At 37.7% G+C, this 27,563-nt stretch overlaps 1 protein-coding gene and 1 pseudogene across 4 annotated transcripts in view; one reads left to right on the top strand and one right to left on the bottom strand.

Moving 5' to 3' along the window:
- The window catches only part of KIAA1328 (KIAA1328 ortholog), a 406,763-nt gene that overhangs the window by 202,363 nt on the left and 176,837 nt on the right, over nucleotides 1–27,563 (top strand). The gene's annotated exons all lie outside the window — the stretch shown is intronic.
- On the bottom strand, nucleotides 5,342–6,720 carry LOC139030326 (large ribosomal subunit protein uL4 pseudogene; annotated as a pseudogene).

The raw sequence follows: 27,563 nt of genomic DNA on the forward strand, positions 1-27,563 counted from the left end.
AATTTTATACTAGGAATAAAAGCTTTGATAAGGCTTAAGAAGTAGGTTTATGTTGGACTTCTGGTGATGACTTCAGGATAGTATAGAACTAGTGTACTTGGAGCATGACCCTTTGAGACCATCCCTGGAACTATGCTGGAATCAGAAACATTGCGTCTACTGCAGTGGTCTCTGGACACCCAGGAAACCACAGAACAGACTCGTACCAATGAGACCGAGGGGTTAGGGAGGCAGGTCAACCAGCCATTGGTGCTTCTGCTGCTGCCACTGCTGCTTCTTAGCCCCAAAAGACTGAAAAACATTCCCTATTTTGTTACTGCTGGAGAGAATCTTCATGTCTTCACCATTGTCCTTGCCAGCAGAGACAAACAAAATCATGTGAAATAAGCAGAACCTAATTGACATCTAGAGCCCTGACTAATAGAAGGGAATATGTAGCTTCTCACATTTAACAATAAATGGAGGGTGAAGTAAGCCATGCCTCAGTGGTTAGCATAATATGTAAGCTTCCATCAATAAGGGACTGTTTAATGAATTATGGTGTGTTATACAGGAGATGAAGGATTGACCCAGGTGGCAGTTATTCTGTAAACTGCAGTATGTAATTGCACTGTTGAATTTTGGTTAATAAATTCTGGTGATTTAAGTATAGAACTCTTAAATCTATACTGAAGTCTGTATATTGCAGTTTCTATAATCCTACTTTTAAATTTGTGTTGCAAATATTGCTGTCTCTTGAAAATAGTTAAAATAACTTCTCTTTTTCAAAATTAACTTCAAAGGTTACAGGACAAGTTAAGCTTCCTAATACCCAGAATGCCATACATAAATTTAGAAAACAGAGTTTTTTTAAATGGCAAAAAATATAGAGGAGCTCTTTACTAACTTTTTACATGAGAGAAATCAACTACAGATAAAGGATTAAGTTTGTATAGAATACATAGTAGAACACAGCCTTCTCTCTTGACTGTGAAACCCAAGTGCTGCCTTCCAAGTGGTGTGAGGTCACTGTTAGAGGCGTGCGCTGATGTCCTCTCACATGTTGCCTTCTGGATGGCTGGCGTACGTACGTGCTCCTGTGTGTACATACACCCTCCAGAATGGGTTTGAGTGGACTCACTGCAAACTTAAAGCTCCAGGGCAAAGTATTTTAGTTTGTGAACAGAAGCCTCTTAAGTTCTGCCCTCTTTCACCCCCACAGAATAAAGTTCAAATTAAAAAGTATCTTTAAGTAAAAAATAAGCTGTTTTATTTTAAAGTGTAGGAGCAATGAGATGAGAGTGAATTGCCTCCAAAGCTAAATGGCCAGACTTCCTTTAATAGAGTTTAATTATTTTTATAGTTTTTCCCAAATGAGGACTCACAATAGCCATTTTAAGTAACCTAAAGCAGCTCTTTCATCTTCATTGCCAGCTTCAGACCCTAAACAAAGCATGAAGCGGGGTAGTGCACTGTTAAATTTTCAAATTGGATTTTTCATTATGTTTTATGATAACTTTTTATTTTTATCAAGTTGCATCTTGGCCTTCTGTTTAGACTCAGGAAGATTTATGGCAAATGATCTGGGTGCTTATTTGGACAAACAATTGCAATAAATCAGTTTACTGTTTCAATAAAATGTTATTAATAGAGCACATTATTCTGTTCAATATTATGTTATCTTTAAAATTAAGCAGAACATTAGTGGCAGTGAAACTAGTTTCGATCAATACATTCCTGTAATGAAACCTATTGTATAAGAAACTTTTCTTTTTAAGGAGGAAAAATGTCCTTAGTACAACTACCAACTTCTGACTCTAGAGATGTCATTTCATAGCTTCTAAAAAATCCTATTTGGTAGGATTTCTTTGTGTTTGTTTTGGTGTTAAGATAGTTTCCTGAAAGTTACCTTACAGCAGTTAAAGCATAAATGTTCCTTAAATTTGTTCCCTAATTTGTTTTTAATTGAAGAATTTAGTTGGCCCTTGACCTAGTAGGGACTCACTCAGGTGTGTGCCGCAATGAAATTGATGTCAGAACTGCTGTTGACAGCACCGTTTCTCTTCTAATGGTATAGAATTTCTGGTTAAATTTCTTATTGGAGTATAGACTCTTGAGAGTACCTTGGACTACAGGGAGATCAAACCAGTCAATCCTAAAGGAAAACAACCTTGAATGTTCAATGGAAGGACTGATGCTAAAGCTGAAACTCCAATAATTTGGCCACATGATGCAAAAAGTCGGCTCATTGGTAAAGACCCTGATGCTGAGAAAGATCGAAGGCGAGAGAAGGGAGCAGCAGAGAATGAGATGGTTAGATCACATCACTGACTCAGTGGACATGAATGTGAGCAAACTGTGGGATATAGTGAAGGACAGGGTAGCCTGGTGTGCTGCAGTCCATGGGGTTGCAAAGAGTCAGACACAACTTAGCAACTGAAGCAACAACAATAGATTTCAATTTTTCAAAATGCATATAATGATGAGAATTTACTAGGAGTGAGCCATAAAGGGTGATCTTTAATCACCCACTATACTTGCTGTTGAAATTTTAGAATGATGGCTTTAAAATCAAAGGTGGCTAAAGTCTCAGGCTGGTACTGCAGTCTTAGGACACCACTGTCCAGAGGTTGGTGTGTTGTTTCTGCTGCTGTGTCCTGTTTAGAGAGCAAAGTGCCTGGGAGAAGGCTGCTATTTAATAATGCCATGGAAAATTAGAGACGTTTGGATGTTAAACTGCATGTATTTTCCAGAGGAAATCTCCTAAGAGACACTTTATGCTTTCACTTGGTTCATAGTACTGTCATCACGTGGCAGTTTAAGGAGTCTGGAGACTTGTCAGAGTTCCAAGTTTACTCCTTTACTTCTATCACTTTGTATTTTTAATCTGAATGTAAGAAATAGTATCCTGGTGTGGTTTTGTTCTCATTAAATTAAAGTTTTGTTTTGGGAGATGATAGTTAAGATGAAAAAATAGTTATGAAAATCTAAGCCATCCTACATATTCTACTGGCTTAGGATAACGTTTCCATAGCCCATCAGGCACATAATTTGATCATGTTGCTGTATGACTCTCTTAGTAAACAAGTGAATTCTGTGTCCTTTGAATACCTCTGCTAACATTTGATAAAGTCACACTCTCTTCCTCCTGTAATTTAAAGGCAGATGGTTATCATACTTTTTTATACCAGTAGGAGACTACTTAAAATCTTTGTTGCGGTAAAGCATAAGGTAGCAAAGAGTTCACTGAATTCTGGTATTTACCTCTCTTAGTTCTCCCTCAAACCCTTTAGATATTACATTTCTGATGAAAGATCTTTTCTGTGTTTGACTAAATACCTGGGAACCTCTGGGCTTTACTGGTCTACAGCTGACAGTGATTGTGTATGGAGATTTTGGCAGTGGGTGTCAAAGAGAGGTGACCATTTGGTTGTCTCTGACTGTCTTGTTTTCCCCTACAGTGTAACATTATCTGTTTGTGAGGTTATCTGTAGTTTTGTTTTTCTAGTAATAGTTTTATCTGGCTTGGTATTAAGGTAATTCTGACTTCATTAAATGAGTTGGAAATTGTTTCTTCCTTTTTCTATTTTCTATCTTTGTGGTAGAAATTTCTTTAATTGACGTGGTACAGTTTCTTTACGTGGAACTATTAAGATGTTCTCTTTTTTCTTCTGTCAGTTTTGGTAATTTCTATCTTTTAAGGAATTTCTACATGTCATAAGTTGTCATATAAGTAGCATGAAGTTGTTCATTTCTTTATAACTTGATAGTGTCTGTGGCATCTACATCTGTGTGCTTGTTTTTCATTTTTTATTTTGATGATTTGTATCTTTTTCTCTTAGTCAATCTTACTGATTTTTTTTAACAGAAGAACTTTTACTAGATTCTCTTTAATTACTTGTTTTCTATATCATTTATTTCTTATGTTTGTTTTTCCTTCTACTTAGTTCAGCTTTAGTTTGCGTTTCTTTTTCTCACTTCCAAGATTGGCATTTAGATTGTTAGTTTAGAACTTTATTCTTTTCAAATATAAGCATTTAAAGTTATGTTTCCCTCTGAGAATGCCTTTACCTATATCCCACACTTTTTATGTTGTAAAGTTTTTTTTCTGAAATATTTTCTAATTCTCTTTGAACACTTTATAATCATTTATAAATTTTTCTTAATTTCAAATATTTTCAGATTCTCAGATAGCTTTCCGAGGAAAATGGACTCCACAATTTCAGTGTCGAAATTATTGAGACTTGTTTTATAACATCTGTGATATGGACTCTCTTGCTAAATATTTATCTGCATGTAAAAATAAAAGCCAAGCACCGAAAAGTTGATGCTTTTGAACTGTGGTGTTGGCGAAGACTCTTGAGAGTCCCTTGGACTGCAAGGAGATCCAACCAGTCCATCCTAAAGGAGATCAGTCCTGGATGTTCATTGGAAGGACTGATGCTGAAGCTTTAACTCCAATACTTTGGCCACCTCATGCGAAGAGTTGACTCATTGGAAAAGACCCTGATGCTGGGAGGGATTGGGGACAGGAGGAGAAGGGGATGACAGAGGATGAGATGGCTGGATGGCATCACCGACTCGATGGACATGAATTTGGGTGAACTCCAGGAATTGGTGATGGATAGGGAGGCCTGGTGTGCTGCGATTCATGGGGTTGCAAAGAGTCGGACACGACTGAGTGACTGAACTGAACTGAACTGAAAAATAACCTAATCTTCAATTATTGAGTGGAATATTCAAAATGTAGCAATTGGGTTAATGTTTTTACTAGTATTTGTTTAGGTCTTCTATATGTTTACTGATTTTTAGTGAGCTTTTTCCACTGTTGACTGAGAGCTTTGAAATCCCCAGGTATGATTATGGATTTGTGCATTTCTCTTTTTATTTTTACCCATCTTTCCTTCACATGTTTTGAGTTTCTGTTATCAGATGCCTTTACATTTAGGTTTATAATGTGTTTTTGGTGCATTAAGCTGTTCCATTTTGAAACATATTCTTTATCCCTGATAATATTACTTGTTCTGAAATACTTTGTATGATATTAATATAGCCACTCCATCTTTCTTGTAATTAGTATTTGTATAGTATATTCTTTTCCATCCTTCTGCTTTTTCCTATATTTGTCTTTGAAGTAAGATTCTCATACATAGCATATAGTTAGACTTGTCCTATCTTACAATCTCTGACTTTTCATAAGACTATTAGTGACTGTGCTTAAATCTAACATCTTGTAATTTGCTTTCTATTTTTCACCATTTTTTCTTTAGTTTTTCCTGCCTTCTTTTGATTAAATAGTTTTAGCATTATCTCCACTTGGGGCTCTTTTTTCCCCCCCTTTTTTGCCTCTTTGATCAGGTCTTTATTCATTATTAGCTGTCTGAAATGATATGACCCTTATGGAATGCACAAATATAAGTTCATTCAGCAGACTGCTTTTTTCTGTGGTCGGTTTCTTTTCTGTGGGCTTCTACTCAACTGGTGGTTTTTTGGTCACTTGCCATTTTTGCCCACAAAAGGCCTCTCTTGCTTCCTAGTACCAGCAGCCTTCTTTCCTTCCTTCTCCACCACAGGTTTCTTCCCTGGAACCCTCTTCTCATCTGATTTGGCTGCTGACACTGCTGCTGCCTTATCCATCCAGAGTTTGTGATTCTTGTCCTGGGGAAGAATGGTGTTCCATCCAGCATGTGGTCTTTGCATATGGGTTTAGCTTCAGCATGATTCTCAAGTTTTTCTGGGGATTCTTCTTCAGGACTCTGGGATGAATCTTCTTGTGTGTCGTGTGCTCTTTGGATCTCTGGGCTTTTCAAGATTCTGCTAAGGTCTGTATTGAGCATCTTGCGCATGGAAAGGTTGTGGTTACTCTTGAGAGAGGCAGCTTCACACCAAGTGCCATACACATCATCTAACTTGTGAAAAATATTTTCAGTTCAAATGTAGAAACATCCCACATACTCATGAAGGGTAAGTTTCAAAATGTTCAGTTTGCTTACATTAAACAGAGTGATTCCAGGCACGTTTCTGACAGCCTCGATGATACCCTATACTCATTATAGATGACGTGGGGTCTGCTATACTAGAGATGATGACAGACTCTCATTTGGCTTTGCCAGCTCTCATTAACTGTGAAGCATAGACCATTATGATACCATTCCAGGCCTTAAATTTCTAAAGAAGCAAAACAGCCTCCTTGCTCTTCTTGTAGCCTTAAGCGTTATCTTCAGCCACCAAAGGAACTTCAGGAACATCCTCAATTTGATAACTTTTAGACATAACGAGCAAAATGGTAAGGCCTAGGCAGCCAGGGCAGAGCAGATGGCATATCACTTCTGTGTTATGTTTGCTCTGTGATGCTGATACTGTCAGATTCTGGTTGGCACAAATATGTGGCCCCATGATACATATTTCCAAAAGCACCCTGGCCAGAACAGTGAGTCCCACTGCCTCAAACTCTGGGAATTGGAGCCACAGCCCAGCCAGCACCCAAAGACTCAGCAGTGGTTTGATGACCTGCTAATTCATTGACAGTGTAGGGTTGTCTGTTGTTTTGTGCAAGTTGGTGTGAACAAAATTCACAATATCTAGTCTAATGAGAGCCTTGAACACAGCAGGTAAAGTGACATTTTTGCCAGATGACTTCCTTTTCAGAGAACTCTGGTTATCAAGAGATGAGCACATGCCATGGCAGGGAGAGGAGAAGGCCTCCACGGGGAATGCTTGGGCTCTTTGTTTTAGATACATTTTAAATATGAAAAAAAAATGCTTATATTTTTATTTCTGGAAGTTTGTTTCCAAGTTTCTGTCTAGTATTGTTTACACCTGAAGATATATGTATGTTTGTTTGTTTGTTTGTGGCCATATAGATTACTGGTAATAAATTCTTTTATCTATCTGAAAATATCTATTTCACTTTCAATTTTTAAAGAAAATTTTTATACAGTTCTGACTTACCCAGGTGTTTTTGTTCTCTCTTCACCACTTTAAAAATATTCCATAATTTCTTCTGGTTGTTTTTTTTTTAATGAGATTTTAAGATAAGATTCCTTTATTCTCTTTGTATGTCATGTGTTTTTTTACTGTTCCTACTCAGAAGCTTTCTGTCGCTAGTTTTTAGCAGGTTGATAATGCTGCTCCTTGGTGATCTTTGTGTTTCTCTGCTTGGGAGTTATCAATTTAGGTTTGTAATTTTTCATCCATTGACTGCCATTTGGTTATTACTTGTACCTTTCTTTTGTCATTATGTTAAATGTTTTTCTTTAAAACCGAAACAATGTTGTGCTTATTTATGATAGATTATTAAAAATTGTTGTGTGCTAATTTCATCATTTGTTGTTTGCATTCTTTTTCCTTTAATTGGCTAATCAAATTTCATCATATATCTTATAATCTTTTATTGGTTGTTCATTGGTATATATGTTACATTAATGAGTATTTTGTTGTCTTCCTTTACAGAATGTCCTCGGAGACGTTTAAGTTATTGGTAGATCTTGACTTTTTAGAAGCTTATGTTTAGTTTTATTAGGACTAGTCTGTAGTCTGGTCTTTTTTTCTCTAGCAACTGATTTAGCTCTTTCTGTGAGCTCTTTCTGTGTTCTCAGTAGGACTGAGTAAGTGTCCTGGGATCAACTATGACTAATCAAAACTTGTACATCTCCCTGTTCTGTGTGACTTCTGGAAATTGTTTTGCTTACAGCTCCCTTGTTGTTCTTATCCCAGGCTTTTGCAGTTTCACTCTGCCCATGTGCCATCCTGGCATTCAGCAAAAACTCAAATGTGCAGATTACTCCACTGTTTTTCTGAGCAGCTCTCTCTCCTCCAGTACTTTGTTTTGTAACTTCTGGCAACCTCAGCCTCCCTGAACTCTGACCTCTGTTTTCATAATTCACCAAGACTTTTGTGTTCTGCTTCAGACTCGCCTCCCTGCCAGATAGTCTAGAATATTTGTCCAAAAGAAATCCAGGGACATTGTATGGCTTAGCTCATTTATTTCCTTTCTCAGAGATCATATACCTTTACTACCTGTTGTCCAATGTCTGAAAACAGTTATTTTATATATTTTCTCTACTTTATAGTGGACAGGTAAGTTTATCCCCTTCTGTAATACCCCATAGTGGGATTTTTATGGAAACTATCTTTTAACTGTGGTTTTTAGATTTAGCATGCAAATTTAATGGCATTCTTAGGAAAACAAAGAGGCTTTATGGAGGGAGAAAATATATTGTGAGTGTAATAATATAAGTGCACAGTTCACAAAAACTTGTAGGAGATACAGTATTGAATGGTTTTTGCTCTTTTAAAGAAGGTAAAAATTTAACCTCATGGACCAAAAATATACTTATATGAGAAAATTTAAGGGAAGAGAAGCTACATTTTTGTCAGATTTATTGTAACTTGTAACTAAAGAGAGCCCGAATGGATGTATAATAGGAACCTTGTGAAGAATACTTATTTTGAGTGTCCATAATAATAAAAGGGTATAGAGATTTAAATAAAAACTACAGAAATATAAATATTTCCTAAAGTCTTGGCTTTTAGGCTAGAAACCAAATTTCATGGTTTTGACTCTAGATGCAGTTACTTTGGGCATGTCTTTTAGCTTTATTAACATATCCTTATAGGAATTATATTTAACTCAATAAAAATAAACTTTGACTTCACCCACTAAAAGATTCTCTTATCATATATTTCATGTGCCTTCATGATACAATGCTTTGTGAAAATCTGTTAATCCCTGAAAGGACAGAGAAATGAAATGTAGTTATGGATAGGACAGTAATCCTCTGTATCCCAAAGTTTTGTGTCTCTTGTAATAAATAGATCTTATCTTAAAAGCAAATTCAGATGAGTATGAAAGTGGAAACTTTAATCAACATTGTTGAACAAAAGAGCTGAAGCAGGTACATCTGATACTGTGCTGGGCTAAAAATGCTGAAAAGTAGTTGCTACAAAATAAGAATAAAGGGGACTGCAACAGAAGTGAAAAGAACTCCAAGTATATTTTCCTCTATTAGTTATATAAGTAGACCAGAGGGAGGCTTTAAGGAAAAGATAATTTATGAACAGAAGGTACCTACTGTAATGGAAGTGAATTATTCCAGTATTCACAAAAAGAAGATCAATGATTGATGCTTAACTAGTCATGGAGAAAGAAGCCAGAGCAGGAAAGGAAAATCTGTATGGCCCACTGAATGAAGTAAGGAAATGGAAAACATCTGAACACTCTATCGGCTTTAAAAAGGGCACAATGTGAGAGCTGCGAGTTAAGTTTTATTCGGGGCAAAATGAGGACCGCAGCCCGGGAGCCGACGGCACCTCAGATAGCTCTGAGAAACTGCCCTGAAGAAGCAGAGCGGAAGGTCAGTATATATGAGATTTTGATGAAGGGGGAGTACATGCAGTCAAGCACATACTTTTCCAAAAGATTTCTGGTAATCTCATGAAGCTTTTGCCAGTCACAAGGAACAGGCATCACCATGAAGTGTTTTTAGTGTTTTTCTAGATACGGGGAGCTATAAGAATTGGGCTTATTAACTCTCTCCTGAAAATATCTAACTATCTGAAGATGTTTCCTGCCAGTTTTTCCCCAAGCACAGAGGAACTCATTACTACCCTCCACCCTGAACTGCTTTCAGGGAGTATTGAAGGCCAGCAGTTATAGCAGCTTGTGATTTAATCCTTGTAGAGGTAAATGACAAGTGCCAATTTGTAATTGACACCTCACTCCCCACAGCCAGTGGAATTCATGAAATCAGGAGACAGTCTCTAGCACATTGGTTTTCAAAATGTGTCTCCTAGACCAGCAGCATCAACATCACTGGGGATATTTTGTAAAAATGCACATCCTTAGGACCCAACTCACACCTACTGAATTGGAAACTCTGGCAGTGGGGCCCAGGGATCTGAATTTTTTAAAAAATATTTTATTATTTATTTGATTGTGCTGGGTCTTAGTCGCAGCACACGGGACCTTTCATCTTCATTGTGGCATGCAGGATCTTTAGTTGCAGCACATGAACTCTTTCTTGTGGCACATGGGATCTAGTTCCCTGACCAGAGATAGAACCCGGATCTCCTGCATTGGGACCTCAGAGTCTTAGCTACTGGACCATAAGGGAAGTCCCCAAAATCTACATTTTAATAAGCCCTCCAGGTGATTTTTGTGGTGGTGAAGAAGACTCTTGAGAGTTCCTTGGACTGCAAGATCAAACCAGTCAATTGTAAGAAAATCAACTCTGAATATTCATTGGAAGAACTGATGCTGAAGCTGAAGCTCTGATACTTTGCCACCGAATGCAAAAGTCTGACGCATTGGGAAAGACCCTGATGCTGGGAGAGATTGAAGGCAAAAGGGGAAGGGGTCGGCAGAGGATGAGATGGTTGATAGCATCACCGACTCAGAGGGCAGAATCTGAGCAAACCCTTGGAGCCAGCAGAGGCCCGAGGAGCCTGGCGTGCTGGAGCCCATGGGCCCCATGTAAGAGTCGGGCACAACCTACTGACGGAACAGCAGCAGCAGCCAGGTTCCTCTTAGGAGCTGTAAGGGTTGAGAATTTCAGTGCTCCTGTAACAGAAATAAATGTCTTCTACTGATCAGAGAAGTGAGTCCTCGATCATGCAGTGCTTTATAAATTTGTTGTTGTTCAGTCGCTCAGTCATGTCTGACTCTTTGGAACCCCGTGGACTGCAGCATGCCAGGTTTCCCCGTCCTTCACCATCTCCCAGAGTTTGCTCAAACTCATGTCCAGTGAGTCCGTGATGCCGTCCAACCCATCTCATCCTGTCATCCCTTCTCCTCCTGTCTTCAGTCTTTCCAAGCATCAGGTTCTTTTCCAATGAGTTGGACCTTCCCATCAAAATATTGGAGCTTCAGCTTCAACACCAGTCCTTCCAGTGAATATTCAGGGTTGATTTCCTTTAGGATTGACTGGTTTGATCTCCTTGCAGTCCAAAGGACTCTTAAGAGTCCTCCATCACCACAGTTCAAAAGCATCAATTCTTTGGCTCTCAGCCTTTTTTTTTTTTTTGTGTGTGTGTGTGTTAATCACTTTATTCTTTTTTTTTTTTTTTTTTAATTTTTATTAGTTGGAGGCTAATTACTTTACATCATTACAGTAGTTTTTGTTATACATTGATATGAATTAGCCATGGATTTACATGTATTCCCCATCCCAGTCCCCCCTCCCACCTCCCTCTCCACCCCACCCCTCTGGGTCTTCCCAGTGCACCAGGCCCGAGCACTTGTCTCATGCACCCAACCAAGGCTGGTGATCTGTTTCACCCTAGATAATATACATGTTTCAATGCTGTTCTCCTGAAACATCCCACCCTCGCCTTCTCCCAGAGTCCACAAGTCTGTTCCATACATCTGAGTCTCTTTTTCTGTTTTGCATATAGGGTTATCGTTACCATCTTTCTAAAGTCCATATATATCTGTTAGTATACTGTAATGGTCTTTATCTTTCTGGCTTACTTCGCTCTGTATAATGGGCTCCAGTTTCATCCATCTCATTAGAACTGATTCAAATGAATTCTTTTTAATGGCTGAGTAATATTCCATGGTGTATATGTACCACAGCTTCCTCATCCATTCGTCTGCTGATGGGCATCTGGGTTGCTTCCATGTCCTGGCTATTATAAACAGTGCTGCGATGAACATTGGGGTGCACGTGTCTCTTTCAGATCTGGTTTCCTTGGTGTGTATGCCCAGAAGTGGGATTGCTGGGTCATACGGCAGTTCTATTTCCAGCTTTTTAAGAAATCTCCACACTGTTTTCCATAGTGGCTGTACTAATTTGCATTCCCACCAACAGTGTAAGAGGGTTCCCTTTTCTCCACACCCTCTCCAGCATTTATTGCTTGTAGACTTTTGGATAGCAGCCATCCTGACTGGCGTATAATGCTCAACATCACTCATTATCAGAGAAATGCAAATCAAAACCACAATGAGGCTCTCAGCCTTTTTTATGGTTCAACTCTTATAACCATGGGTGACTACTGGAAAAAACATAGCTTTAACTGTATGGACCTTTGTAATGTTTCTGCTTTTTAATATGCTGTCTAGGTTGGTCATAGCTTTTCTTCCAAGGAGCAAACATCTTTTAATTTCATGGGTGCAGTCACTGTCCCCAGTGATTTTGGAACTCAAGAAATTAGTCTGTCACTATTTCAATTGTTCCCCCATCTATTTTCCATGAAGTGATGGGACTGGATGCCATGATTTTAGGTTTTTGAATGTTGAGTTTTAAGCCAGCTTTTTCACTCTCCTCTTTGACCTTCATCAAGAGGCCGTTTCATTCCTCTTCGCTTTCTGCCATCAGGATGGTATCATCTGCATATCTGAGGTTGTTGATATTTTCCCCAGCAATCTTGATTCCAGCTTGAGCTTCATCCAGCCCAACATTTCACATGATGTGCTTTGCATGTAAGTCAAATAAGCAGGGTGACAATATATAGCCTTGATGTAATCTTTTCCCAATTTGGAACCAGTTCGTTGTTCTATATCCAATTCTAACTGTTGCTCCTTGACGTGTATACAGGTTTCTCAGAAGGCAGGTAAGGTGGTCTGGCATTCCCATCTCTTTAAGAATTTTCCACAGTTTGTTGTGATCCACACAGTCAAAGGCTTTGGCATAGTCAGTGAAGCAGAAGTAGATGTTTTTCTGGAATTCTCTTGCTTTTTCTATGATCAACATATGTTGACAATTTGATCTCTGGTTCCTCTGCCTTTTCTAAATCCAGCTTGTACATCTGGACATTCTCAGTTCACATACTGTTGAAGCCTAGCTTGAAGGAATTTGAGCATTGCCTTGCTAGCATGTGAAGTGAGTGTAGTTGTGTGGTAGTTTGAACATTCTTTGACATTGCCCTTCTTTGGGATTGGAATGAAGACTAACCTTGTCTAGTCCTGTGGCCACTGCTGAGTTTTATAAGTACATCTTCCTAAATTATCCTCTTGGTATAGATAGGTTAGAAATATTTTCTGTTTGAAGAAATGATGAGTGTGCCTAATCACACAAGTACTAGAAAACAAGAAAGTCTGTAAGATGGAGACTGACAAGCCTCTTTCTTTGTCATCATTTTTAGCCATTGTTGTGTACTTTTCTATGATTTTTCTGTGTAGATAGATTTAAACTAATTTTAATTTTAGAGTGAGATAATCAAATATCCAAATTTTGCACAAAGATGAGTCCTTCAAGCTTAAAGTAATTTTTAAAAACCCATTTGAACTGTACTAAAGTGATTTTTTTTTTTTACTATAGTTTCTCTGGTTTTCAATGTTACTCTTTCTTTCCTCTCTTCTCTAGTCTTCCCTGCTCCTCTCTGTGCCCCCTACTTCTCCATAACACCTCAGCTTTCTCCCCTTGCCTTTCCCTTCGAGCATGCCTTCCGAGAAGAGAGATTCTGTGTATAGAGAGAGGTTTGGCTTTATGAATATTAGGAAGGTCTTATGTTAATGAATGTTTCTATTTTCTTAATAGCACCCTGCCCGCCCCCCTGCCAAAATTCTCAGTCTGTTTCGTAAGCACTTGATTACAGATGTGTTAGATGCTGCCTAACAATTTTGCTTAGAAAGCTACCCTGTGACAGAAGCCACACTTGATCAGAGTGGTTTCTGGAGAACATAAAAAGGTAATATTGTTTGTGACAACTAAGGAAAATGCCTTTCTTGTGGGCTGAATTCGGCTATTTTAGCAGTCTTTCATAACCAAGTTAACAAATATGTACAGTTGTTCATTTATTTTTCTAAGAAATACATTAAATATCTTATGGACTAGTAACCATACTTTACACTGGACACCCATTGCACCAACCTGAAAAGTATTAAGTGGGAGAGGAACTCTAACTATGATTAATATTTTATTAGTGCAGCAAGACTTGCAGGTTCAGCGGTTTTTCTCAAGAAGCAGATTGCCTTGTCCTTCTCTCTAAGAGAAAGTTTTTGTTCAGAGATTAGTCAAAATGCATGGACTGTGATGTCATTTAAATCACTAGATGGTTCAGTTCAGTTCAGTTCAGTCGCTCAGTCATGTCCAACTCTTTGTGACCCCATGAATCGCAGCACGCCAGGCGTCCCTGTCCATCACCAACTCCCGGAGTTTACTCAAACTCATGTCCATCGAGTTGGTGACACCCTCCAGCCATCTCATCCTCCGTCGTCCTCTTCTCCTCCTGCCCCCAATCCCTCCAAGCATCAGGGTCTTTTCCAATGAGTCAACTCTTCACATGAGATGACCAAAGTATTAGAGTTTCAGCTTCAGCATCAGTCCTTCCAATGAACATCCAGGACTGATCTCCTTTAGGATGGACTGGTTGGATCTCCTTGCAGTCCAAGGGCCTCTCAAGAGTCTTCTCCAACACCACAGTTCAAAAGCATCAATTCTTTGGCACTCAGCTTTCTTTATAGTCCAACTCGCAGGGAGAAACCATAACCTTGACTAGACGGACCTTTGTTGGTAAAGTAATGTCTCGGCTTTTCAATATGCTGTCTAGGTTGGTCATAACTTTCCTTCCAAGGAATAAGCGTCTTTTAATTTCATGGCTGCAATCACCATCTGCAGTGATTTTGGAGCTCAGAAAAATAAAGTCTGGTTAGGACTTAGCTAATATGCTTGATTGACCTGGATGCTGCCTGTGCTACTAAAGTTGTTCCAGTCTTCCTCGGTGAGACTGAGGGGTGGATGCCCATTACATACAGTTCATTTGGACACATGGACCATGTTGAACAGATGACGGCAGGCATAGACATTCCATGCAATTTGACTTGATCGGTTCTTATTGAGATATATAGAAACATGAAGCTTATTGCCAGTAGGCTAGTCTCTGCTAATAGGCACGTGCTCTTTGTAATTGGAATCATCACCTAGGGTCACCACCTGGTTTAGATGCCCGAGTTCTCTCCCTTCCATATCACAGGAAAATTGCTCTGAGAATTCAACTTTGTGTTGTTGCTATACATACCTCTTCCCTCCTATCCGCAGCAGCATTTTAGGACAGGCTTCAGTGATCAGGGCTTCTCCTACTTTTTAGACTTTATCTAGATTAAAGAGCTGATTTAAACTTTTGTGCTCTGTAGACTGTTTCCAGCTAAAATAATCATCCTAACCATGACCTCAGTCAAAAAAATGTCCAAAAAAAAAATGTCCAAAAATTATCAGTATACAATAAGTCATAATGATTTCCAGACCTTACAGAAACTATGTATTATAAATTTTCCATAATTAATTTTTCATTTGAATATTGATTGTTACTCCCTCTTAGTGGAGAAGAAAGCAACATCTGACCTACTATTTGAAATGCTTGTTTTTCTTCTTTTTTCTTATAGTTAACTTTACCTCTTTCTACCTATTTTCTACAAATTGTACTGTTTACTAGTTATGTATTGCCATAAGCATTTAGGACTTTGTGCAATAAATCTCTCCCAAATCAAATTACTTTTCAGCCAATAGGCTCTAAAGGCCTATCAACATGATAAGTTGAATTTTGGCTCTCCCATATTAATGACATGTTTCTGTCATAGCAAAATCAAACTTGTAAAGATGACAGAAATCTTGACACAAGTAAAGAAGTGGAAAGGGTACATTGAGCCTCTGTCACTTACCCCAATTATTCTTCATCAAATAGCCCTATTTTTAGTCTTATGCTACTTAAAAAATGACAAATGACCTTGTCATTTGTTTCCTAATTTGTCTCTTTCCACTAAAAGGTGGATTTTCATTACAGCAGGCTCTTTATATTCCTGATGACTCCAGTACTTAGATCAGTACAACAGTACCTAGATCAGTACTTTGTCCATGGTATGCATTCAGAGAGGGTAAGGGTAAGGTGAAGTCACTCAATCGTGTCCGACTCTTTGCAACCCCTCTGGACTGTAGCCTACCAGGCTCTTCCATCCATGGGATTTTCCAGGCAAGAGTACTGGCGTGGGTTGCCATTTCCTTTTCCAGAGGATCTTCCCGACCCAGGGATCAAACCCAGGTCTCCCGCATTGTAAGCAGACACTTTACCATCTGAGCCACCAGGAAGTCTGCGTTCAGTAAATGGTAGTTAATAAATTAATGTTGTATTTTTATTATAAAATTCACCCATTTAAGTGTACTATTTGATGGTATTAATAAATTAATAGAGTGTACAACCATCCAGTGTACATCTGAAGTATACAACAGTCCAGTTTTATGACCAGCATTGGTCCGTTAAGGACCATGCCTGCTAGAGGCTCCCTCAGGCCCAGTTGCAGCCATTCCTATTACTACCCTCAGGCCTAGGCAACAACTAATCTGCTTTCTTTTGTCTTTTCTGGACACCTCATATAAATAGGGTCATACAATAGAGAGCTATTTGGATTAAGTTTCTTTGCCTTAGCATTATTTCTTGAGGTTCATCCATGGTGGAACATGTTATCAGTAGTTTGCTTCTTTTTATTGCTGAATAGTATTCCATCTTATAGATACATCACATTTGGTTTCATAATTCACCAGTTAATAGGTCCACCAGCAACTGTTCTCTCTCTCTCTCTTTTTTTTTGGCTTGCTTTAAACACAGGAATATCTTTACTCTGCCTTCATTTTGAAGAATAGTTTAGATATAAAATTCTTGGTTGACAGTTAATTTCTTTTGGGACTTTGTGCCATTCCATTACCTTTTTGCTCAGTTTTTGATGACCTGTTAGTTGTTAAATGTATTCTCTTTTTTTTTTCCTGCTATCTTTCCATTTATTTGTATCTTCTTCAATCTCTTTGTTTTTGGCAAATATATTCTTGTTCCCTACATGTAATGAGTCAACCCCCTTCCTTCTTTGAAGATTTTCTTTTTCCTTGACTTTAAATAACTTGACCATAACTTGTCTAAGTGTAGCTTTTTTATGTTTATCATTGGAATTTGTTGAGCTTCTCAGAGGTGAAGATTAATATTTTTCATCAAAAAGATATTTGACTCATTTTTTCAAATATCCCCCCCCCCCCCCCATTCCTCTTTTCTCTCTTTCTGGGACTACCATTTAATGTAAGTAGATATTCCTGAAAGTGTGAAAGTGTTAGTCACTCAGTCGTATCTGACTCTTTGTGACCCCACAGACTGTAGTCTGCAAGGCTCCTCTGTCCATGGAATTCTTCAGGCAAGAATACTGGAGTGGGTATTATTCAGGTGATCTTCCTGACCCAGGGATCAAACCTGAGTCTCCTACATTGCAAGCAGATTTTTTACCATCTGAGCCACCAGGGGAGTCCTAGTTCCCCACTGTTAAATCTCCTTCATCCTCCTTCTCCTTTTTTCCCCTGGGCTTCAGATAAGATTATCTCTATTGATCTACTTTTAAGTTTACTTTTCTTTCTTTAGCTACTGTGTATCTGCTGAGGAGCCCTTCTATTAAATTTTTTATTTAGCTTATTACACTTTTCAATTCCAGTATTTCCATTTGGTTTTTTCGTATATATATTTTCCCTCTGACATTATCCATTTGTTGTCAATATTCTACTTTCCTTTAATTCTTTAAACATATTTCATTTTAGGTCTATCAACATTTATAATCACTCTTTTGACATCTTTGTAAGTCCAATATTTCAGCTCCCTCAGAGACAGTTGTTTTGTTTTCTTAGCATGGGTAACCCTTTTGATAGCTTACAGTGAACGGTGTTGGATTCGTGATCTCCGAAGATTTAGCTTTGGGAACAGGGACCAGGCTTGATCACTCAAAAGGTTTTGTTTGGCAGAAGTTTTGTTACAGTAAAAAAAAGGACAGAGAAAGCTTCCGACATAGACATCAGAAGGAGGATGAAGAGTATCCCACCTGCTAGTCTTAGCAGGGGAGCTATACTTTTTCAATTGGCTATTAGAAAAAAATCAAAAGAATGTCTCAAGGTTGTAAAGGTCTTACCAGACCCACTCCCTCAACATACACTTTAAGATGACAGGATTAGTCAGAAGGTTCTTAAGGAGAAACTTGTCCTCAAGCAGGATACACTGTTTTTATGTAATCATTAGTGCAGAGTTTAAGGAAAAACATATCCATGAGCAAGATGAGTTGTTTTGTTGTGTAATCAATAGCTCTGGGGTAAAAGAAAAAAGTGTTTTATATGATTAAGATGAAGGAATGTAGAAAAATTGATTTGGCCTTTTCTCCTCCTCAAGAGCCCCAGCCCCCTTTCTCCCCCGCAAGGGCCCTGGACTCCTTATCAACCACCTGAGAGTTAACTAACCAACTAAGAGTTAACTCTTTCACTTTCCTGTTTCTTTGCAATTCTTGTAGTTTCTTCATTTATATGGATGTTTTATATAATATATTGTAGCAAATCTGGCTTCTTGAAGGTTATTTTTGCTGCTTTTTGTTTGTTTTGTGACTCACCTGTGTTAATTTTGTTGGATGTATCTCTCCTGCGGCATGTGTCATAGGGGACAGTGGTGAGTCAACAATTATCAAATAGCTAATTATTGTTGACCCATGTGCTCAAATACACTGAGTCAGCATGGTTTCCACCCTTTGCTAATGGATCTGTTTGTGAGTCGGGAATCCTTTACTTTCTGCTATAGCTTTTCATGTTGCTATTTCCTGAGCTAATAGTAATGTAAATTCATGCACTGTAACATTTCAAGCATTTTGCTTCCTAACTTCATGTAAAACTCTATATAGCATTCACTTTTAAAGAAGAGAAGATTTCCTAGACATACCGTTATTCAGTTACAAAGTATCCCTTTTCATCTTTAAAATATATAGCAGTAGTCCCTGAATTTGTGAACTTTGTAAAACAGATAAAGTGATAGTTGGAAGCATTAAGTCAGCCATAACTAGCATGAAAGGGAGCCATTTCTACATGGATTTGGTGACCACATTGAAGGTCATTGTATATTGATAGATAGTGCTTTCTCTTTGTCAAGAAGGTTGCTTTTGGTTATTTTGGTGTTTGGCCTTCAGTTCCTTCAGTTTTAAGCTGTGTCCTTTGTGATTTTGCAGCACTTGAAGTTATATCAGCCATAGACTTTTTTGCAGATTGTCTCTGATGGTCCTCAGTGTGGATTCCTTTATAGTTATTTTGCTCAGGGGATGGCACATTCTCTTGTTTCTTTCCAAATACTTTATTGTATCAGTCTGCTCCTCAATACTTGAAACTTTGCTTTTGCATGTATTGCTTGATGTTTTTGAGCCTGGATGCTTAGACATTTGGGGGATGTTAATTGTTTTCTTATGTTAATAAGTCGACAATATATTAACAAAAGGATAGCGAAGCACAGCATTGTAATGTTACACCCTTGGGGAATTGAGGTAACTGGTGGTTGTTTCAGGTGTGTGCATTTTATAAATTCCTATGTGTCTCAGTTCAGCTAGGTATAGTTTTCTGTGTTCAGATATGCGTTTCACAAAAAGAACTGTTCAGAAGCAAACATGAAATTTGCATAGATTATTCCCTAATATATAAATTATGTTGGGACAAAGCAAACTTTCCAAAAAAGTATTGTAACAGATTGGCTGTATTCTGGATCAGCAGTCCCCAACATTTTTGGCACCAGGGACTGGTTTCATGGAAGACAGTTTTTCCACGAGCTCGGGGAGTGGAGGGTGATGGTGTTGGGATGATACTCATAAAGAGTGTGCAGCCTGGATCCCTCACATGTGCAGTTCACAGTAGAGTTCATGCTCCTATGAGAATCTGTTGCCTTAGCTGATCTTACAGGAGGCATCGGAGCTCAGGCAGTAATTCGAGTGATGTGAAGCAGCTGTAAGTACAGATGAAGCTTCTCTCGCTTGCCACTCACATCCTGCTGTGTGGCCCAGTTCCTAACAGGCCACAGACCAGTGGTCAGTGGCCCAATGGTTGGAGACCCCTGTTCTAGATGATTTGGATCAGGGCTTCCTAAATAAACTGTCTGTGATTAAAGGAACCATTTTTCATTATTTTTGTTCATCTCTATGGACTAAAAAACTTTAAAAACTTAACAAAATTAAATACTATAAAATTAAATGTGACATAACATTTTTCTTTAAAGTTTCAATATTACTCAGCCATTAAAAAGAATTCATTTGAATCAGTTCTAATGAGATGGATGAAACTGGAGCCCATTATACAGAGTGAAGTAAGCCAGAAAGATAAAGAACATTACAGCATACTAACACGTATATATATGGGATTTAGAAAGATGATAATGATAACCCTATATGCAAAACAGAAAAAGAGTCACAGATGAACAGAACAGACTTTTGGACTCTGTGGGAGAAGGTGAGGGTGGGATGTTTCGAGAGAACAGCATCGAAACATGTATATTATCTATAGTGAAACAAATCACCAGCCCAGGTTGGATGCATGAGACAAGTGCTCGGGCCTGGTGCACTGGGAAGACCCAGAGGGATCGGGTAGAGAGGGAGGTGGGAGGGGGGATCGGGATGGGGAATGCATGTAACTCCATGGCTGATTCATGTCAATGTATGACAAAACCCACTACAATATTGTAAAGTAATTAGCCTCCAACTAATAAAAATAAATGAAAAAAAAAGAAAAGTTTCCATAGACATAAATTATATTTTAGTAAACATAATCTGAACAGACACAACATAAGTTTTTCTTAAAAATTCATCAAAAGTGTGTGTACAGATGATTAAGATAAGAGAATGACTATTATGTCACTTTTTCTTGTTTGCAGTCATAACATTAAAAAATGTATATGTGAAAAGACAGTTCCTATACTTACTTTGAATGAGTGCCAGCTATATCAATAATACTATGTTAATTTTGAAAGTTTTCATTATTAATATGATGCATAAGCTTACTCCTTCATTCATAACCTATGCAGTCTTATTTGCAGAGGCAATGTGATACTCACAGGTAACAATATGTATTTAAATTCTTTCTGTTTTCTTATATTAACACTCAGAGAAATATCACATAATGCTGCTAGGAATGGAAGAAAAGATTTTAAAGCATTTTCAATAGGCTTAGATTATTCATTCCTAACTTTTAACTTTTTGTCCAGAACAAAGAAAGTGGTGGTATATTTCCTTGATCATTAACCAGTTTCAACAGTTTTTTAAAACTATAGTTAAATTGAAATTCTTTCAGTTAAAAAAATGAATTTTTCTAAGTATGCATGAATCTTCTTTTGATGGAAAATAAAATTTGAAACATCTAATTTGAGAAAAGTTAATGTTAATTTTTCACAGATGTGCAGTATCACAATCATCATAAATAAATTTTATTGAAGTTATGAAATATGATATAATCCCTAGTGAATTGCTCTTCCCAAGTACTGCCATTCATTTTTGCTCTTCAGTCCAATCTGCCATTGAAGACCATGTTGGGTTTCTACTTTGCAAGGAAGTAGTAAAAATCAGTTAAAAAAAATAATAACCAACAATATCAGTAAAATAAGCTAGGTTGTGAATAGCTGTGAAAAGAAGAGACACGAAAAGTAAAGGAGAAAAGGAAAGATATACCCATTTGAATGCAGAGTTCCAAAGAATAGCAAGGAACGATAAGAAAGCCTTCCTCAATGATCAATGCAAAGAAATAGAGGAAAACAACAGAATGGGGAAGACTAGAGATCTCTTCAAGAACATTAGAGATACCAAGAGAACATTTCATGCAAAGATGGGCACAATAAAGGACAGAAATGGTATGGACCTAACAGAAGCAAAAGATATTAAGAAGAGGTGGCAAGAATACACAGAAGAACTGTACAAAAAAGATCTTCATGACCCAGATAATCATGATGGTATGATCCCTCACCTATAGCCAGACATCCTGGAGTACAAAATCAAGTGGGCCTTAAGAAGAATTGCTGTGAACAAAGCTAGAAGACGTGATGTAATTCCATTTGAGCTATTTCAAATCCTAAAAGATGATGCTGTGAAAGTGCTGCACTCAATATTCCAGCAAATTTGGAAAACTCAGCTGTGGCCATAGGACTGGGAAAGGTCAGTTCTCATTCCAATCCCAAAGAAAGGCAATCCCAAAGAATGCTCAAGCTACCGCACAATTGCACTCATCTCACATACTAGTAAAGTAATGCTCAAAATTCTCCAAGGCAGTCTTCGATAGTACGTGAACCGTGAACTTCCAGATGTTCAAGCTGGTTTTAGAAAAGGCAGAGGAACCAGAGATCAAATTGCCAACATCCGTTGGATCATCGAAACAGCAAGAGAGTTCAGAAAAACATTTCTTTCTGCTTTATTGACTATGCCAAAACCTTTGACTGTGTGGATCACAACAAACTGTGAAAAATTCTTTAAGAGATGGGAATACCAGACCACCTGACCTACCTCTTGAAAGTTGCATGAAATAGCTGATGTCCAGTTTAATTAGAGGAGCCCACTAATAAGCCATGTGTGCTGTGCCATGCTCTGTTGCTCAGTCATGTCCAGCTCTTTGCAACACCATAAACTGTAGCCTGCCAGTTTCCTCTGTCCATGGGGGTTCTCCAGGCAAGAATACTGGAGTGGGTAGCTGTTCTCTTCTCCCAGGGATCTTCCCAGCCCAGGGATCGAACCCAAGTCTCCCACAATGCAGGCGGATTCTTTACTGTCTGAGCCACTAAGGAAGGGAAAATGTATGTCTCATGTACTATTTGGGACATATGTATACTAAAAAGTTATTTGTTTGTTTATCTGAATTTCAAATTTAATTAGGAGTCCTGTAATTTTTTTAAAATTTTGTTTATTTGGCTGTTCTGGGTCTTTGGTGCTGCTCGGACTTGCTCTAGCTGTGGTGAGCAGGGGCTACTCTCTAGCTGTGGTGCGGGAGCTTCTCATTGCGGGGGCTTTTCTTGTTGTGGAGCATGGACTCTAGGGCACTTAGGCTTCAGTAGATGTAGCACACAAGCTCAGCAGTTGTGGCTCTTGGGCTTAGTTGCTCTGTGGCATGTGGGATCTTCCTGGATCAGGGATGGAACCCATGTCTCCTGCATTGGTAGGCAGATTATTTACCACTGGACCACCAGGGAACTAGGAGTCCTGTATTTTTATTTACTAAAAATATTTTAACAAATATGAAGACTATATTTTGCCTTCTATATAGATGCATAGATTACCTCATATTTTCTTCAGAATTTTAGTTTTTGTTTTTATGTTTAGGTCCATAATTCCTTATGAGTTAATTTTTGTGTGTGGAGTGATGTAAGGGTTGAAATTTTATTTTTTCCTTATGGCTCTTTTGTGGCCCAGGATCGTTTGTTGAATATGCTGTCTTTTCCCCCATTGAGTTACCTTCCTCTTTGTGATAGACACACACTAAGGTGACCACCGATGTAAAATATCCTTGTACAGTTCCTTCCTTTTGAATGGGAGTGGAACTTGTGACTGGCATCTAGCCAACAGAATGTGACAAAGGTCAAAGAATTTTGCAGATTTAAGGCTCCAAATTAGCTGATCTGAGTTAATCAAAAAGGAGAGCCTGAGTAGCCTGATTTAACCAAGCAGAAGTCCTTAAAAGAGAGAGAGGGCCCTCTCTGTTAAGAACTTTATCCTCCTGGACCAAAAGAAGCGAGCCTCCATGGATTCTACAACTGCAAGGATGTGAATCGGCCAACAACTACATGAGTCTGAAAGAGGACTGCAAGTCTCATATTTGACCATGGCCAATACTTTAATTGCAGCCTTTTAGGATTCTCAGCAGAGCACCCAGTTAACAGAAGCTAGGAGATAATAAGTGTATGTTGTTTTAAACATCTAACTCTGTGTTAATCTGTTGCACAACATTAGAAAGCAAATACAGTACATTTGTCAAGAAACAATAGATCACATATATGTGAATCCATTTCTGGACTTATTACCGTTTTCCAGTTCTCTCTCTAATCCTAATGCCAGTGCCACAATGCCTTCAATACATAGCTTTATAATAAATTCTGAAATTAAGCAGTATAAGTCCTTCAGCTTTATTCTTTGTCTTTGAAATTGTTTTTGCTGTTCTAGTTCCATTGAATTTCCATATAGATTTTAGATTAAACTTGTCAACATCTACTAATGAATATACTAGGATTTCATTGAAACTGTAAATCAATTTGGGAAAAACTGACACCTTAATTGTATTGAATCTTTTGATCCATGGATATAATCTCTCCATATATTCAGGTCTTCTTCAATTTTTCTCAGTGGTACTTTTTAATTTTCATGGTATGATAATGTACATATTTTGTTAAACTTCTCTCTAAATTATTTCACATCTGAGATGTTACTGAAAATAGTATTGTTGCTTTAACTTCTAAAATTGTTAATTTTCTAGCATAGAAATATACCTTATTTGTGTATATTGTCTTTATTCCCTACAACCTTGCTAGACTATGATTTTCTCCATATATGACCATGCTGTCTTTATATATTGTCAATTTTATTTCCTAATTTCCAAACTCTGTGCCATTCATTCATTTTCCTTATTGCACTGGCTAGGATCTCTAATACAGTGCTGACGAGATGCAAAGAGATGTGCTAAGAGTGGGCATTTTTGGCTTTTTTTCCCAGTCTCATCTGACATGCATTATTTCTTTCATCATTAAGTCTGATTGTAGCTATGGATTTTGTGGAAGTACCCTTTACCTAATTAAGAAAATTTCTTTCTTATAGTTTGCTGAATGGTTGTTGAGTTTTCTCAAATTCTTTTTTTTGCTTCTATCAATGTGATCATTTAATTATCTTTTTTTCCTATTAGAATAGTGGATTGATTTTCAATTGTTAGGCCCATTTACCTTTTCTAAGTTCCATTTGGTCATTTATATTATTCTTTTTTATTGTTATATTTAACTTGGTAACATTTTAGTAAGAATTTTTGCATTCATGTTCTTAAAGGATCTTGGTTTATAGCTTTCTATATTACAGCTTTTTATAATGTCTTTAGTTTTTTTATCAGCCACACAAAGTTGCCCATGTTCCTCTTTCCTCCATCTTGTGAACTAATTTGTGTAGGTTGGCATTGCTTTTTACTTAAATTTTGAGAGAATTTGTCAATAAAACCATCTGAGCCTGAAGTTATCTTTTTGAGAAGTTTTTAGTTACAAATTCAATTTGTTTAATTGATTTAGAGCAAATAAGTGTTCTGTTTTCTCTTGATCTGTTTTGGCAGTTTGTGTCCTTAAAGCAATTTGTTTACCGAGGTTGTCAAATTTATTGGCATGAAGTTATTCATATTTGTTTGCTATCTTTTTAATGACTTGGATGTGTAGTGGTATCTCCCATTTCTAATGCTATAGTTTTTCTCTCTTGATCAGTCTATGGAAAGTTTCACCTTTTCGAAGAATTTGCTTTTGTTTTCATTTTTTATCTGTCTGTTATACTTCATTCATTTCTGCTCTGATCTTTATTATTTCTGTCCTGATTCCTATAGGTTAGTATATTCTTCTTTTTCTAGCTTCCTAAAATGGAAACTCATGTTATTGATTTGAGATCTTTCTTGTTTTCCAAAATAGGTGTTTAGGGCTATATATTTCCCTCTATACACCATTTTAAGTGCATCCCCTAAACTTTGATGTATTATGTGTTCATTTTCATTCAGCTTAAAATACTTTCTGATTTCCTTTATGGGTTCTTTAACCCTTAGACTATTTAGAAGTGTATTGCTGAATTTTAAAAAAATTGGTGATTTTCCAGATAGCTTTCTGTTATTGATTTCTTATTTAGCTTATTTGTCTCAATGTCAGTTCTTTTTGTTTTGTTGAAACTTGTTTTTATTGGTTCAGTGTATAAGTTATATTGGTAGTTTTTTCAAGCACACTTCAAATGAATATGAATTTGGTTGAATTAGTTGATAGTCGGGCTTCCCAGGTGGTAAGGAATCCATCTGCCAATGCAGGAGTCTTGAGAGATGTGGGTTTGGTCCCTGGGTTGAGAAGATCCCTTGGGGTAGGAAACGGCAATCCACTCCAATATTCTTGCCTAGAAAATCCCATCGACAGAGAGGAGGCTGGTGGGCTACAATCCATGGTGGGGCTACAAAGAGTTGGACACTGCTGAGCAACTGAGCACAGAATTGATAGTCTCATTTGTCTTTGATAACCGTATTGATTTTTTGTCTTCTTCCTCTATCACTTACTGAGAGTGTTGAAATCTCTAACTTCTGTTGTTTGTTTTCTTGTCATTTTTCCTTCTTATTTTAAAACTCTGTTACTAGGTGCATACTCCTTTGGATTGCTTTGATACTTTGATGAACTGAACTCATTATCATTATGAGAAGTCTGCATTTTTCCCTAGCAGTTTTATTGTTCTCAAGTCTACTTTGTCTAGCATTCACAAAACCATTCCAACTTTCTTTTTACTTGTGTTTGAATGGTACACCCTTTTCTATTAAGTTTACTTTTAATCTTTCCCTGTCTTTATACTTTGTATGAGTTTCTTGTAGACAACATATAATGCAGTCTTGCTTTTTTATCCAGTCCAAGAACCTTGTTCTTTGATTTGGAGCATTTAAGTTCATTTACATTTGTTATAGTAATTACTGATATGTATATTAATTACTGATATAGTAAATATTGATATGTATCAATATTGATATTGATATGATTTCTCTCTGCCCTATCTGTACTTTTTCTTTTTGTTCTTTTAGGTTAATTTTTTATGCTTTAGGATTTATCTCCAATATTGACTTATGAGCTGTACTTCTATATTTTGTTTTCCAGTGGTTCTAAGTTTTACCATGTTCACCTTTAACTTACTACATTTTACTTTATGTATTTATTATTACACTCAACAATGTATTAGGCACCAAGTGTTTAATCACTTGATCATGTCCAGTTCTTTGCGATGCCATGGACTATAGCCCCCCAGAATCCTATGTCCATGGAATTTCCAGGTAAGAATATTGGAGTGGCTAGCCATTCCCTTCTCCAGGGGATCTTCCCAACCCAGGGACTGAACCTGGGTCTGCATTGCAGGTGAATTCTTTACTATCTGACCCACCAGGGAAGCCCATTCTACTTTTCAAATACTATTATTCCATGTTATATGTATAAACCTTATGTCAGGATGCTTCTTTCCTTGTGCTATTGTTGTGAAACATTTTGCTTCTACATATACTTAAAATACATTATATTACTACTGCATTGCTGCTGCTGCTAAGTCACTTCAGTCGTGTCTGACTCTGTGCGACCCAATAGATGGCAGCCCACCAGGCTCTGCCGTCCCTGGGATTCTCCAGGCAAGAACTCTGGGGTGGGTTTCTTTCTTTTTTTTTTTTTCTCATCTCTCATTTGAAATATCATTAATTTATGCAAACTAATTTTAAATTGCTGTAACAATATGTATAATTTTAAATCTGTATACATAGAGCAATTAATTCATCATTTTACTTGTTCAATATATTTGGCCAATGTATTATGAAAGTTTTTAAGTGGCTCAGTCATGTCCGACTCTTTGTGACCCTGTGGACTGTAGCCCATCAGGCTCTTCCGTCCATGGGGTTCTCAAGGCAAGAATACTGGAGTGGGTTGCCATTTCCTTCTCCATGGGGTGGGTTTCCATTTCCTTCTCCAATGCATGAAGGTGAAAAGTGAAAGTGAAGTTGCTCAGCCGTGTCTGACTCTTAGCAACCCCATGGACGGCAGCCTACCAGGCAAGAGTACTGGACTGGGGTGCCATTGCCTTCTCCTACTACTGCATTAAGCAACTGATTATCTCTTAAAGA

This window comes from Odocoileus virginianus, chromosome 22, assembly GCF_023699985.2.
Source record: "Odocoileus virginianus isolate 20LAN1187 ecotype Illinois chromosome 22, Ovbor_1.2, whole genome shotgun sequence".
NCBI classification, from domain to species: Eukaryota; Metazoa; Chordata; class Mammalia; order Artiodactyla; family Cervidae; genus Odocoileus; species Odocoileus virginianus.